Raw genomic sequence first — 15835 nt, 5'->3', positions numbered from 1 at the left:
CCGAAGCTAACTGGAATGCAGGGGGAAGTGGAGACTGTCTAGGCAGAAAATAGTGAGTGTATTTCACCTTCATCTCTTGGTTCCGATCCTGAGAATCACTAGATCCATGAGGCACTGATGTGTTCCTTTTATAGATGTATCATTTTATTTATTTATTCATCTTGGCTGTGCTGGGTCTTCGTGGTTGCAAAGGCTCCCCTGCGGCGAGCAGGGGTCTCTCTCTGGTTGCGACGTGCAGGTCTCTCACTGCAGTGGCTTCTCTTGGTGTGGAACGCGGGCTCCAGAGCACAGGCTCAATAATTTTGGCCCACAGGCTTAGCTGCTCCAGGGCACGTGGGATCTTCCCAGAACAGAGATCGTGCCTACGTCTCCTGCATTGGCAGGCAGATTCTTGACCACTGGGCCACCAGGGAAGCCCAACTTTGTCTCTATTCCTTCCTTTTTCCTGGAAGGTTCGAGGCTCGCCTCGTGATTTGACAAGTCCTCAGTATCCCCGCCTCCGCGACCCTCCCGCCCCGTCCTCTCTCCACAAGACCACACAAGGTTATTCTCTTTCCCTGTACAGCCCGCCCTCTCTTCCTGGACTACTTTGATTGGCGGGGAAAGAAGCACTGATATGTCCTGGACACCTGCTCTTTGCCGTGCTTCATGCTGCGGGCCTCAGCTTGTTGGCAAGTGAGGGGACTGTGGCTCAAAGAGGTGACCGTCATGCCCCAGATTTCTCAGGAGCTGTGAAACAGGAGAGCTTGAATCCACAGTTCTCTGGGGAGGTTCCTCCTTCAGCTGGAGAAAGGGGGCCACACCCGAGGGACCGCGCTCGGGTGTAGCTCTCACCAGCAGAGGGAGAGTGAAAATGGTACCTTCCTGCTACATTTCCACTCTCTGCAACATTCTTCCGGCTCAGCTGTTGGTTGTTTCAAGTCAACAAGGGCACTCTGATTCAGTAGGAGTGATGCCTGCTATCTGTAAATGAGGTGACTTATTTTTTTCCTGCTCTGAATCTTCCCAACATAAATAGAAGGCTCTATGGTCATGGAGCACACAGACTCCTCCATGGCATGCTCATAGGTCTAGCATCATAGTCAAAGCAAATCAACAAATATTTGGTGGGTACCCACGATGCCCAAGGTGAAAGGCATGATGTGTGAGCTCCTCTATTTGAGTTGGTTCCTAGCCTCGAGAGGGATGACTCAGGAGCCACTTAGCAAGTCAACATGCCCAAAATAAGGATGTTCTATGAGGAAAGGAGCCACTTGCCACCCCATGGTTCACCTCCAAGCCTTTCCTGTCACGTCTTTCCATTCCTAGCCTGGTCCTGTTGCCATGGCCACGGCCACATCCTGCTCACTCAGCTTGGTGCCATGGCCGAGGTTTTGCCCCACCTCCTCCTAAAACAGCCCGAGTGATGTAGTGGAAAGCCTGGGTCCCTGGGCTCCTCACTCCTTCACCCTCCTCTGCTACAGGGACCAGGTGGGGAAAATATCCCGTGTCCCTCATGCTCTGCGTTTGTACATGAGGGGTTCCCCCAAAGGAAGTGAAAACAGGACATTGAAAGGACGTGTGCAGCCTTAATCATGATAACCAAGACAGGAAACCAGTTTCAGAGCCTGTCACCCATCAAGTCAATAACTGAACAGATGAAGGAGATGTGCGATCATACTTCTCTTGTGGCTCAGATGGTTAAGAATCTGCCTACAATGTGGGAGACCCAGGTTCAATCCCTGGGTTGGGAAGATCCCCTGGAGAAGGAAATGGCAACCCACTCCAGTATCCTTGCCTGGAGAATCCCATGGACAGAGGAGCCTGGTGGGCTACAGTCCCTGGGGTCGCAAGAGTCGGGCACGACTGAGCGACTAAGCGCGCGCACACACACACACACACACACACACACACACAGTGGAATATCATTCAGCCACGAGAAAGAGAAAAACCCTGCCATTTGTGGCTACATGGTTGGACCTCAAAGACATTAATGCTAAGTGAGATAAACCAGACAGAGGAGGACCCATCCTGTTTGATATCACTTACATGTTAAATCTAAAGAAGCCAAACTGAAACATATACATTACCCTATGCAAAACAGATAGCCAGTGGGAATTTGCTGTATGATGCGGGGAGCTCAGATTATGTGCTCTGTGACAACCTAGACGGGTGGGATGGGGTGGGAGGTGGGAGTGAGGTTCAAGATGGAGGGGACATATATATATATATATATATATACCCGTGACTGATTCATGTTGACATATGGCAGAAACCAACACAATATTGTAAAGCAATTATCATCCAATTAAAACTAAATAATTTTGAAAAATAATAAAGAAGCCAAATTTGTAAACAGAAAGTAAAGGGGTGGTTTACCAAGGCCTGGGAGGTGGGGAGATAGGAGAGATGGTTTTTAAGGTTACAAATTTGTAACTAGCAGATAAATAAGTTCTGGAGCTGTGATGCATGGCAGTGAGTATAGATGACAACATTGTATTATAAGCATCAGACTGGCTTCAGACTAGATCTTAATTATTTCCAACATCAAAAAGAAATGATAATTATGTGCTGTGACAGAAGTGCTATGGCTACAACGGCAGTCCTGTTACAATATATAAATGTATCAGATCAGCATGTTCTGCCTCTTAAATTTACACAATGTTATAGTCAGATATATTTCACTTAAAACACACTTGCATGCGCATGCGTACGTAGCAGCTCCTTTCACAGAACAAAGGCATCTAGAGGTCATCTTGTATTTTTACCTACAGGACACGTGATAAGATACAGAATGGATTCCATGTAACCGGGGCTGGATTTTGTAAGAAAAAATAATTAGCTGACAAATGAGGGCAGCAATACCAAAGCGTCTTTTTTGCAACAATAAATAAATGCAACAGAAAGTTTTCTGTGAAACGCTAATAAACAGCTTCACACACACAACTGGGAATCAACAATGAGTTTATTTTTCCTAGTAGATAAAAATTAAACTTGCATAAGCGTTGGGCTAAGTGGTCCTGTACTACAGACTTTGTTGCCTTGAAGTTAACAGTACAATTTATCATTTACTCTGCTCCAGGCTAACATGAGCAAAATCTATTTGAAAGTATCTTGTTTGTAAACATTTGTCAGATTCTATTTTTTTTCCTTTGTGTATTAAAATTCAACTATGGATGTATATGAAACTAAATGGAGATTAATTTTTCTCCCCCAAAAAGCACATTTGTAATAAGGGGATTCTATTTAATAATAAACTTCTTCCAGTTCTAAAACTTTATAATTGTTCTGTGCCAATCTCTATTCCATCACTCTCTTCAAGACTTTAACCAAAACTCTTTTCTTTTAATTTTTTCCTAATGAATTTTAGATCAAAGCATTTATCTAAAATCATTTCATTATACTATTTTATGCTTTTTTCATAGGCTCCTAGAACAGTTTAATAAGTATATATTTTGTGTTCTGAGCAAGACTATTGGCTCTTGAGTGTAGAATTGCATTATTCGTTTATTTATAATCTCAGGCACTTGACAAATCTATATCATACAAATAGAACTTTTCCCCTATTTATTTATTTCCTTGAAGTATGGGTGATTTACAATGCTGTTAATTCCTGTTATACAGCAAAGTTGATTTGGTTAAACATATGTATACATTCTTTTTTAAATATTCTTTTCCATTATGGCTTATCACAGGATTTTTTTTTTAAGAGGAGGATAATTGCTTTACAATGTTGTGTTATTTTTGCTGTACAATAACATGAATTAGCTGTAAGTACACATATATTAATTGTAAATTCCGTGTATTAGCTCATCACTGATAGTATTTACTTCATCCAGACTATTAAATTGGGATATTTTTATAAACATACTCCATACTTAGGCAGGTAGAGAAGGTTCTCAAGCTGACGTGGGGGAAAATGTTACCCAACTGGCACAGTGCCCAACGGATAGAAAGCACACTGAAGCGTTGGTCATTTTTTGTTTGTTTGTTTGGCATTAAAATCATTAGTTCCCTTGACCTTTTGGGCTCCATATCTTTCTGCATTGATATTTATCATTCGCGTGAGCTCAGTGGGAGATAAAATGGCCCTCAGGAGCGGAGATTCTGGGTTCTGGTGGCCGCTATTGATTTTTGTCTTGAACTCATTAAGCCTGGACAAAGCAAGGACATTTATTATGATTTAAACAGATATTGATTGAATCCTCATCGGACCCCAGGGACTGCACTGACCCGGCTGAGAGCAACTCCCCAGGGCCTTAAGTTTGAACAGGAAGAGAGAGCAAATAAGGCGTATTAGAGATGGGGACAAATGTCTGAAGAAAGCGAAGAGTGGCCGAGATAGAGAATAATTGAGGTGGGGGGGTGCCCTTCCGTGGATGGGATAGCGGGGGAAGGGCTCTTTGAGAAGACAGGCTGCTGATGCCTGCAGCCTTAGAGACGCCGTTCCTGAGAGCAGGGGGCTGCGGGAAGAGCCCGCCAGGCCGGGACAGGCGTCCACTCAAAGGCCCTGCAGTGGGGAAGACTCTGGTGTGCTGGAGGAACTGAAAGAACGCTGAGGAGCTTGCAGATGCGGCGCCTGTGGCCGGGAGGGGAGGTCGCCTTCGCGGGCCCACCCGGCTGGAAAGCAGGGAATGCACGTCTGCGCCCTGCTTCCCGGCGCGTCTCCGTGAGGAGGCCGGAATAGCTCACCTGTCAGGGCTGGGGGACCCGGGCTTGGCCGACAGGATGTGGAGCATGTGTGTTTTCTGTTTGTTCCTGAAGTTGGCTTCCCTGGAAATACACGCCTAGCTGCCTTGCCCTCTCGCGGGGAAGCCAAGGCCAGCACTCCATCGCTCATGAGCGATCCTGAACAAACAAACCCTGATCCTCCACGCAAGCCTCGTGCCAGCCCGTCAGGCCCGCGCTGGCCACGCAGCCCGCAGCTCAGGAACAATCTGGTCCTGAGGAAGGGAGGGAAGAAAAACAATTTCGAATTCCAGGCGCCGAGGGCCTCGGACAGACGGCCGTTGTCAGGGGCAGGAAAGCGAAACCGTGGCAAGGAGCTCAGTGGCGCCGCCAGGAAGGGCGGGGGATGTTGAGTTTTGGGGCTGCTGCCCAGGGGCATGTGGCCGTGAGGATGGGGTGGGGAACCGTTTACTCCTGGGAGCTCGGGCAGCTCGCCTGAAAGGACCCCGCTTCCTCACTTCACATCATGAGAAGAGGGGCTTCCCCGGAGACCCAGAGGTTAAGACTCCAGGCTTCCCCTGCAGGGGGTGCTGGTTTGATCCCTGGTTGGGGAACTGAGATCCCACATGCTCAGCAGTGTGGCCAAAAGATTTTAAAAAATTAAAATGATTTTATGAGAAGACTGATACCTGGCCTGCCTCCCTGGGGTTGGACATAGGAACGAGGGCAGCTTTAGGAAAAGGCAACACGACTCACTGGAAAAGACCCCAATGCTGGGAAAGGTTGAGGGCAAGAGGAGAAAGGGGTGACGGAGGATGAGATGGTTGGGTGGATGGCATCACCAACTCGATGGACATGAGTTTGGGTGGACTCAGGGAGATGGTGAAGGACAGGGAAGCCTGGCGTGTTGCAGTCCGGGGGGTCACAGAGTCAGACACGACTGAGCGACTGAACAACACATTTTTTGGAACTGCAAGGGGGGGCGGCCTCCCTCTTTAGTTATATAGTTGCCCAGACCTTTCAGAATGCCCTGTGTCAAGTCTGCTCACTTCTCTTCTTGACTTTGCTCTTCCCTGAGGTCGGTCTTACCAGCTCCTCTTTGTCTGGTCCACTCGAAAGGTTTCAGGTCCGGGTTGAGGTGGAAACAGAGGTGTGCTTTTTGCATCCTCTGATTCAGTTTTCCATTTCATTCAGGTCATTAACTACAAATTTCTAGAGGCTCAGCTGTGAAGACTCACTCGTCAGAATAAGAGATCCTAGGTCACGACTGTGCCAGGAAGCAGAGCCAGGAAATTCCTTCCTTGCTGCTTCATAGGAGTCAGGGCTTCAGAAGGTGAAAGACTGTCGTTTGCAGGGTGGACCTTCGTCACCTGCATAGAGCTTGGGAAACTTCACAGCTCCAGTTCGAGCTGGCCTGTCAGAAGGCAGAGCAAACACTGGAGGTCGATGACTAAACCGCGTCTCACACCCTTTCCATGAGAATCAGAGTCCGCTGCCAGCTGTGTATCTGGGACATCTGGAATCTGAGTGTGACTATTTTGACATTCCTGTTTGAGGGGACAGTTCATGACGACCCACCACCACCTTCTGGCCAAAAGAAGAGGAACAGTGAACAATGTTAGCTGCTCAGTTGTGTCCGACTCTTTGCGACCCCATGGATTATAGCCCACCAGGCTCCTCTGTCCATGGAATTCTCCAGGCAAGAATACTGGAGTGGGTTACCATTCTCTTCTCCAGGGGATCTTCCCAACCCAGGGATCGAACCCTGGGCTCCTGCATTGCAAGAGGATTCTTTAGCATATAAGCCACCAGGGAAGCCCCCAAAATGAAGAGGAGGAAGGAATAAAAATGGCAGAATATGTTGTGCTGCCTTTAATTTCATTAAATGGTTTCACAGTCCCAGCAGCATATTTGAAATAGTCACTAAAAGATGGGGGCTTCCCTGGTCGCTCAGTCTATAAAGAATCTGCCTGCAATGCAAGAGACCAGGGTTCAATGCCTGAGCCGGGAAGATCCCCTGGAGAAGGGAATGGCAACACTCTGCAGTATTCTTGCCTGGAGAATTCCAAGGATGGAGGAGTCTGGCTGGCTATAGTCCATAGGGTCACAAAGAGTCGGACATGACTGAACGACTAACATTCAGTTTCACTAAAAGATAGATCATAATTACAGATTTCTCTTTCATTTTCTCAGTTTGAATTTATTTCAAGATCTAAATCTTACCTGTGTTAAAAGTTATGGTTAACTTAGGGTAGGAGGAATGCAGTGTGGTTAAGCAAACCTATGAAGTTGCAGTTTTGTAGCAACAAACTTACTCGGTAACTCTGAGCTCCAATTCTCTTACAAACACAATGGAGAAATAATTGAAAATGTGGAGGCATTGTGAATATCATGGATGATAGCCTTACATCAAAGTCTTAAAACCAGTCATCTCTTTGGAAGGACATGAGGACAGACAGACATTCTTGGTGTTTCAGCCTTCTTTGTCCTTCCCTTGAATAGTTGTCTCATTACTAAAATTTATGAAAACACTTGGATATTATGCGTGAGGCTCTGTGTCCAGCTATGGGAGATCCCCAGTGGTTACCCCCAGGAAGGGGGATGAATTGCAAGAAAGAGATAATCTGTCTTCCATCATGGTGTCTGCCTGAATCTTAGTAGACCCAGAACTGTGACGTATATCCACTCTCCCAGAGAACTGTACTTTGGAGACTAGTCTTTTCTTAGTTTGTCTAATAGTCACACTTCCTGAAAGAAAGGATTTGCATGGGCTCACATCCTACTTAGACAACCTCAGGGGGCAGAACTGGGAAACAATGTCCTCCAGAGACATTTAGACTTCACGTCCAGGCCCTGTGTGGCTACCTTTGACTTATCGACCATTCCGTGGAGTGATCAGATGTGGTTAGAGAGGAGTGTTGGTTTACCCACACAGCGTGGCAGGACCTACATCATAATTTCTCATCTTGTCCTCAGTCTTGGAGTACTGGTCAGTGGCATGCCATGTGCCAATGCATTTTGTTTTCATGATAACATTTGATCTTTACAGGTATATCTAAAAGACCTTTCTTTGAGTAGCATTGGCATACATGCAATAATAGCGTGTGTAAAACAGAGAGCTAGTGGGAAGCTGCTGTATAACACCGGGAGCTCAGCTCAGTGCTCTGTGATGGACTAGGGGGTGCGATGGGGGGATTGTATACCTATGGCTGATTGGAGAAGGAAATGGCAACCCACTCCGGTATTCTTGCCTGGAAAATCCCATGGGTGGAGGAGCCTGGCAGGCTACAGTCCATGGGGTTGCAAAGAGTCGGACACGACTGAGTCACTTCACTTTATGGCTGATTCACGTTGTTGTACAGCAGAAACCAACACAACAGCAACTATAAAGCAACTATAACAGCAACAGTAAAGCAACTATACTCCAACTAAAAAAATAAATTAAAAAATAAGAGACTTCTCTTTGCCAAATGTGTATGGGCAAGCCTGTAGATACAGCAGGTAGAGCCCATGAGAACTCAAGGAAGCTTGAAGATTAGCTTGAGAACCACTGGTCTCATTGTCAATGGGGATTTTGTCCAGGGGCCTCAGGGAACCTCTGTATTTGCCAATATGTTAGTCTTGGTCCTGCTGTTGTATGGATCTTGTTCTTCTCTTGAATGGCATTTCCTTTGAGGGTTATGCATGTTCTGTATGCATCATAATGAAAGTGAAAGTTGCTCAATCATGTCTGACTCTTTGCGACCCCATGGACAATACAGTCCATGGAATTCTCTAGGCCAGAATACTGGAGTGGGTAGCCTCTCCCTTCTCCAGGATCGAATCCAGGTCTCCGGCATTGCAGGCGGATTCTTTACCAGCTGAGCCACAAGGGAAGCCCAAGAATACTGGAGTGGGTAGCCTATCCCTTCTCTAGTGGATCTTCCCAACCCAGGAATCGAACCAGGGTCTCCTGCATTGCAGGCAGATTCTTTACCAATGGAGCTATCAGGAAAGCCCATCATAAAGCATCATAATACCACGAGACAAGCTGCATCTAACATTCTTCTCACACTAGTTTATTTCTTGCTTGTCCATTTCTTGCAGATCCAGGACTAAGGAGAGGTGCAGGGTTGGCGCCCGACAGGGGCACCTCCTTCACATTCTGTGTCCCTGGTGCCCCCCTGCTCCACAGCCCCGTCCAAGCTCTGGCTCTAAGTGACACTGCTTTATTAATTTTTCAAATAACAGAATGAACATTGATTAGTACCTGTTGAGTGTTCCCTCTGTGTAGGAAATATAACTTACATGTACTTGCTTATTTTTCCCTGCGCAAAACCCTATGAAGTATCATCATTCCTGTTTTACATACAAGGAAACTAAAAACACTGAGATGCTAAAATAAATATCCCAAGACGACTCATCTAGGAAATGCCAGATCCAGGAGTTGGGCCTGCCTGGGTGATCTGATTCTCAACTATTGGTGTCTACATTTCAATTGGGTACTTCTTCAAAGGCAATTCTGTCCTTGTGACTCATAGAAAAGTTCACGGCTGGTTTTCCTACCAGCTAAATCAGAGACTCTCAAGCTTCAGCCTAATCATAGCCCATGGAATCTGAAACTATGAGTCAGCAAAGGTCAAGAATTTTCAGGGTAGCTGTCCAATGAGAGAATTTCAAATATCAAGCTCCAAGACTGCTCATTCTCAGAATGGTCTTTTGCTGGGTCTTGGTTGCTGTGAGGACTTTCTCGAGTTGCGATGTCTGTTGTGGTCCGCAGGCTTCTCATCGCAGTGACTTCTCTTGTTGCAGAGCATGGGCTCTAGAGAACAGGCTTCACTGGTTGTGGCACATGGGCTCGGTCACCTTACAGCACGTGGGATCTTCCTGGACCTGGTATTGAACCTGTGTTCTCTGCATTGGCAGGTGGACTCTTAACCACTGGGCCACCAGGGAAACCCTCAGCAAGGTCTTTTAACTGACTGATGCATTGATCGATTCATTCAACAGATATTCATCGAGTCCCTTGTATCTCTTGTGTGCTGAAAATAGAGTTATGATTAATCAATTACTCAGTGCTCATAGAGCATACATTCTAGCAGGGGAGATAGATCATAAAGAAACAGATATATAAACAATATGATGCCAGGAAGAAAAATCTAGATCCAGAGGGTGTGGTGTGTTAGGTGGTGTGTGTGTGCTAAGTCCCTTCAGTCGTGTCCAACTCTTTGCAACCCATGGACTGTAGCCCCCCAGGCTCCTCTGTCCATGGGATTCTCCAGGCTAGATTGCTAGAGTGGGTTGCCATGCCCTCCTCCAGGGCATCTTCCTGACCCAGGGATCGAACCTGTGTCTCCTGTGACTCCTGCATTGCAGGCAGATTATTTACTGTTGAGCCACCAGGGAATCCCAGTGTTGGGTGGTAGAGGGTGTCATATCGAGAGGGTGACCAGGGAGGGGTTCTGTCTCTGAGAAAGTGGCGTTTGAGCAGGAGCTTGAGTGACGTGAAGGAGAGAGACAAGTACGAGCTTCACGTGGTAGAAGTGCTGCAGCCATTTTGTAAAATAAATTCTTCCTACTGCGCCTCTGACTTTACATGAAAACACAGAAGTTCCATAGGGTCGATGATGGACTGACGAAAATGTCACTCACCACAGCAAGGCTGGTGAACTATCTTAATCTCCTTGTCTAGCAACAGGGAGTAGATAGGGTTGATGGTTCATAACACGATTGGCTCCGTGGACATCATTTTCTGACTGGGGATTTGGGGTCTGCTGAGTGATTCCCCGTTTGTTCTTCTGAGCTGAATTGGAGTTGGGCAGGCTCCGTTTCGCGGTTTTGCTCTGCAGTCTCTGGTGAGCCAGCACATCAGCCAGTTTTCATTTGTGTTGATTCACTCAAAGGAAAAAGTTGTGGCAGAAACTGCCTGTCGTGTGTGAAATAAAACCGTTCTTGGTTGATTGCTGCATGCTCTGTTTCCATTCGTCTTTCCCTGAGGCCGTGCTTTCAGGTCTCTGATTTTGAACATCGCAGGAGACAGTGATGCTCGTACAGGGCATGTGTAACCCCCCTGTGGCTGGGTGAGGACAGAAGCTGCAAAGACGATCTTAAATGTAATTTATTGGGCAGGATAACAGGTTAGGCAAGGCCTGGACTCTTCCTCCATGAAGATCTTGAGCGGGATGACTGCATTTGCTTGCAGACAGAGACTAACTTGGGCAGTATCTTTTGACGTCTTCTGGCCTGAGACTAGGAGGAAGTTGATATCAAAAATGTGATCTGTGGTCTACATTTGTGTCTCTATTTCTGCTTTGCAAATAGGATCACCTATATAATTTTTCTGGACTTTCCTGGTGGCTCAGACAGTAAAGAATCTGCCTGCAATGCGGGAAACCTGGGTTCAGTCCTTGGGTTGGGAAGATCCATTGGAGGAGGGAATGGCTACTCACTCCAGTATTCTTGCCTGGAGAATCCCATGGACAGAGGAGCCTAGTGGGCTACAGTCCATGGGGACACAGAGTTGGCATGACTGACCAACTAATCCTTTCACTTTCTTCGTATCATTTTTCTAGATTCCACATATATACATTAATTTATGACACTTTTTTTTCTTTCTGACTTATTTCACTCTATATGACACTCTTTAGGCCCATCTACTTCTCTATAAATGACCCAATTGCATTCCTTTTTTATGGCTGAGTAATATTCCACTGTATATATGTACCAGGGCATCCCTGGTGGCTTAGCAGTAAATAATCCTCCTGTCAATGAAGGAGGTGTGGGTTCAATCCCTGAGTTGGGAAGGTCCCCTGGAGAAGGAAATGACAACCCACTCCAGTATTCTCACCTGGAAAACGATATGAACAGAGGAGCCTGGCAGGCTACAGTCCATGGGATCGCAAAAGAGTCAGACATGACTTAATGACTAAACCACAGGAACACATATGTACCAGAAGGGGGAAGAAGGGGTGGGAGGACCTGGGAGATTGGGACTGACATACAGAAGCTATTGACGCTATGTATAAAATAGGTAACTAGCGAGAGCCTGCCATACAGCACAGGGCACGCCACTCAGTGCCCTGTGGTGACCTGAATGGGCAGGCAAGCCAAAGGGGAGGGGATGTATGTATATGTATGGCTGATTCATTCTGCTGTACGGTATAAACTAAGGCAACATTGTTCAGCAACTCTAAACAAATGCGGTCTGGGTAAGCGTGACTGTGAATGAAGGTGGAGGCTTCCCGGGACATCTTTGGTCGGAGGTAATATTTTAACTCTGTTCAGAGCCAGATTTTGAGTTTTGGCAAAAACACGTTTCACAACTCATAGGGTCTGTTCCTGCTCTCCCCTGATTGTTGCTAGTTGAAAACTCTCAGCCCCTCGGCTCTGCCTACCCCTCTCTTGATTTCCTATCCTCCCTGACAACTGCAAACTGCCAAGGGGGCTGTGCCCGGAATAGACAACTGTAGGAAGGTGGGAGAAGGCAGGAAGGAGGGGAGGGCAGAACGGAAGGAAGAAAGGAGAAATCCTCCATCCACCCAGTTCTGGTCTTTGGGTCCTGCTCCAGGGGACACGCACGGAGCAGGCGTTAGAAGAGTCCAGTTCACATCTCGACCCTTGATTGAAAGCATGGTGGGACCTCAGACAAGTGTCTGAGCCTCTCTGAGCGTTGGGTTTTTCTCATCCGCAGAGGAAAATGTGAGGATTCATTTCAGTGGAATAACTTTAACCAAACGATGCTGTTAAACTACTTAGCAAGCTGCCTAACACATAATAAACAGGCGGCTTGAGAGCTATTTCATTATGACTCGATTGAGACACAGAGACCCCCAGTGTCAGGGGGGTCTTCAGCGGGTGGCGCTGCCTGGCCAGGGGTAAAATCGCAACTGTGAGTCCCGGGTCCATACAATCTTTGTCTTTCCATAGCGAAGGAGTTTGAACATCATACAAGAACTTCATAGAGGTTCAGTGGCCAGCAAAGCCGCCAGAAGATGTGATGGTTAGTTCTACGTGTCGGCCTGGCAAAGCTGCAGCGCCTAGCTGTTTAATCAGACACTCATCTAAATATTGCTGAGGAGGTATCGTGTAGGTGTGGTTACCATTCATGACCTGTTGGCTTAAAGTAAGGGAGATTACCTCAGTAATGTGGGTGGATCTCATTCAGGTCGTCATAGGGGACTTCGGAGCGAAAATTGTCTCCCAGAGAAGAAAGTCTGCTTCTAGAATGCAGAATCCATCCACACTTGAGCTTCGAGTTTGCTGTCCCGCCCTTGAGCTTCGAGTTTGCTGTCCCGCCCTTGAGCTTCGAGTTTGCTGCCCCGCCCTACGGATTTGGGGCTTTCTAGTCCCAGTAATTACATGAGCTAACCCTGAAACAAATTTCTTCATGTATATATGAGTGCTCGGTTGCTCATTTGCGTCCGGCTCTTTGTGACCCCACGCACTGTCACCCGCCAGGCTCCTCTGTCCATGGACTTCTCCAGACAAGAATACTGGAGTGGGCTGCCATTTCCTCCTCCAATATATATCCGTAAATGTATATAAATACACATTTCTGTATATGTATCTGGGCTTCCCTTGTGGCTCAGCTGGTAAAGAACCGCCTGCAATGAGGGAGACCTGGGTTCAATCCCTGCATTGGGAAGGTACCCTGGAGAAGGGAAAGGCTACCCACTCCAGTATTCTGGCCTGGAGAACTCCATGGACCGTATAGTCCATGGGGTCGCACAGAGTTGGACACAACTGACTGACTTAATATGTATATATACACACACACACATATATGTATATGCACACATGCTAAGTCACTTCAGTTGTGTCTGACTCTTTGCAACCCTATGGACTGTAGCCCGCCAGGCTCCTCTGTCCATGGGATTTTCCAAGCAAGAGTACTGGAGTGGGCTGCCATTTCCTACTCCAGGAGATCTTTCCCACTGAGGGATCGAACTCACATCTCTTATGGCTCATATATACACACATATATGTATATACACACATATATGTATATAAAGTGAAATGAAGTCACTCAGTTGTGTCTGACTATTTGCAACTCTGTGGACTATAGCCAGGCTCCTCCATCCATGGGATTTAGAAATCAGTCCGTGGAATTCTCCAGGCCAGAATACTGGAGTGGGTAGCCTTTCCCTTCTCCAGGGGATCTTCCCAACTCAGGGATCAAACCCAGGTCTCCCTCATTGAAGGCGGGTTCTTTACCAGTTGAGCCACAACGGAAGCCCATATGTATGCATAATTATCAAATTATATATTTATATATAATGTTGTTGTTCAGTCATGTCCAACTCTTTGTGATCCCCTGGACTGTAGCCTGCTAGGCTCCTCTGTCCATAGGATTCTCCAGGCAAGAATACTGGAGTGGATTGCCATTTCCTTCTCCAGGGGATATTCCTGACCCAACAAACCTGTGTCTCCTGCCTTGGCAGGCAGGTTCTTTACCATTGAGCCACCTGAATATCCCTTATAATACATAAAACATATATTTAAATAAATATATATAATATACATTAAGTATATATAGAAATATATAAACATAAATAAGGAATATAATATATAATACATATAATAATAAAATATATACAACGCATAAATATGTATTTACACATTATATATCACATTACATTATATAGAATAATCTCTAATAAATATGGATGATATATACATAAATACACACACACATGTATATATAATGCCCTATTCCTTCTGTTTCTCTGGAATACTGACTGACATAAAAACCCATGACTTCAACAGGTATGTAGACAGTTTTAGCAGGACTCTTTTTTCGGCTAGTCTATTATGGGAATCCAGACTTGAGTTCCTCATGAAAACAACCAGAAGGGAGGAAGGCAGGAGCTTCTGGCTTGGTGGGCACCGGTGTGGGGAAGGATTTCCTAATCTTAACCTGAAAAGGGAATTTCAGGGAAGGATGGACGCATCCCAAACCCCAGCCCGGTGTTCCGTCCCCGAGAGGTTCCGCAGAAGTAAACAATCCGGGTGGGGTGTGCAGCGTCGCCGCTCCATTGCTGCGTGAACAGGGCTTTTCCCCTGGGCTTGGTCATGGTGGTTTGTTTAAAATTAGTCCTTGTTTGGCCTGTGGGGAAGAGGGAATTGCAGAGTCTGGGTTTAACTCTGAGCCTTCGCATTTTAGGTTCCGGGGCCGGATCGCTGGGCTATTTTAAAAGTGGAGAGACCATGGGCCCAGGACTGCCCGGTGACCAGACCTCCATCCTCATGACTGGCACTGGCTGGAAGCCTCACCTGGGTGGGAGGTCGTCACCTGGCCCGATCTTCCGTCCCACATAGAGCTCCCTGCCTCCCACGCTGAGATGCCTCCAAGTTTCTGGGAGAGTTGTCCCTTTCAGGAATGAAGTGTCATCAGCTGTCCCACTGCAGAACAAAGCCATCACCTGCCATGAACACACACTATCATTTTATTTCATCTTTAAGGGGAAACTCACACCTCCTTAAGCAGGTCACCTGGGAACAAGATGCTGGATGGAGAAGTTTGGAGGAAGGAAAGTTGAGATACTAATTGCATGCGCATGTGCTCAGTCGAGTCAGACCCTTTCGTGACCCCCATGGACTGTAGCCCACCAGGCTTCTCTGTCCGTGGAATTTTCCAAAGAATATTGGAACAGGTTGCCATTTCCTTCTCCAGGGGATCTTCCTGACCCAGGGATCGAACCTGCATCTCTTGCATCTCCTGCTTTGACAGGCAGATTCTTTACCACTGAGCTGAATCACAGATGACATAGTTATCTGTATTTGGAACAGAAATCAATTATCTATATGACAGGTGTGTGGAAATCTTTACCCCTAACTAATAAAAGATTTCCACACATCTGTCATATAGATAATTGATTTCTGTTCCAAATACAGATAACTATGTCATCTGTGATTCAGTTATGAAAGTTTCTATGGTTTGTGTTCAAATATATTTGAGCAATGAAAGAAATATTGTGTCTAGGCATCTGTTGGTTACCACAACGGCTCAGTAGCCAATTCCTGCTGGGTCTTCCCAACAGGACCCAAATTTGGTTGAAGTTTAGGGAAACCATGTGTCAGGGAGGGTGGACTAGGAGGATGATAAGGGAGACAACTTCGTGGATCTTAACCAGTCATGAGATTCTTAAGTTTCCCTATGCTAGTGATTGACTTAGAGGTGGACATTCTAAACTCGGCATATGCAAGGTGA

At 46.4% G+C, this 15835-nt stretch overlaps 1 long non-coding RNA gene across 2 annotated transcripts in view; it reads left to right on the top strand.

Moving 5' to 3' along the window:
* Positions 1–15835, top strand: part of LOC145543547 (uncharacterized) — an 89155-nt gene that overhangs the window by 25796 nt on the left and 47524 nt on the right. The window lies entirely within an intron of this gene.

Source organism: Giraffa tippelskirchi, chromosome 3, assembly GCF_054371585.1.
Source record: "Giraffa tippelskirchi isolate mGirTip1 chromosome 3, T2T-mGirTip1v1.2.pri, whole genome shotgun sequence".
In the NCBI taxonomy this organism is placed as follows: Eukaryota; Metazoa; Chordata; class Mammalia; order Artiodactyla; family Giraffidae; genus Giraffa; species Giraffa tippelskirchi.
Note: the sequence above shows the minus strand (reverse complement) of the source record. Positions and strands in the feature narration are given on the sequence as shown.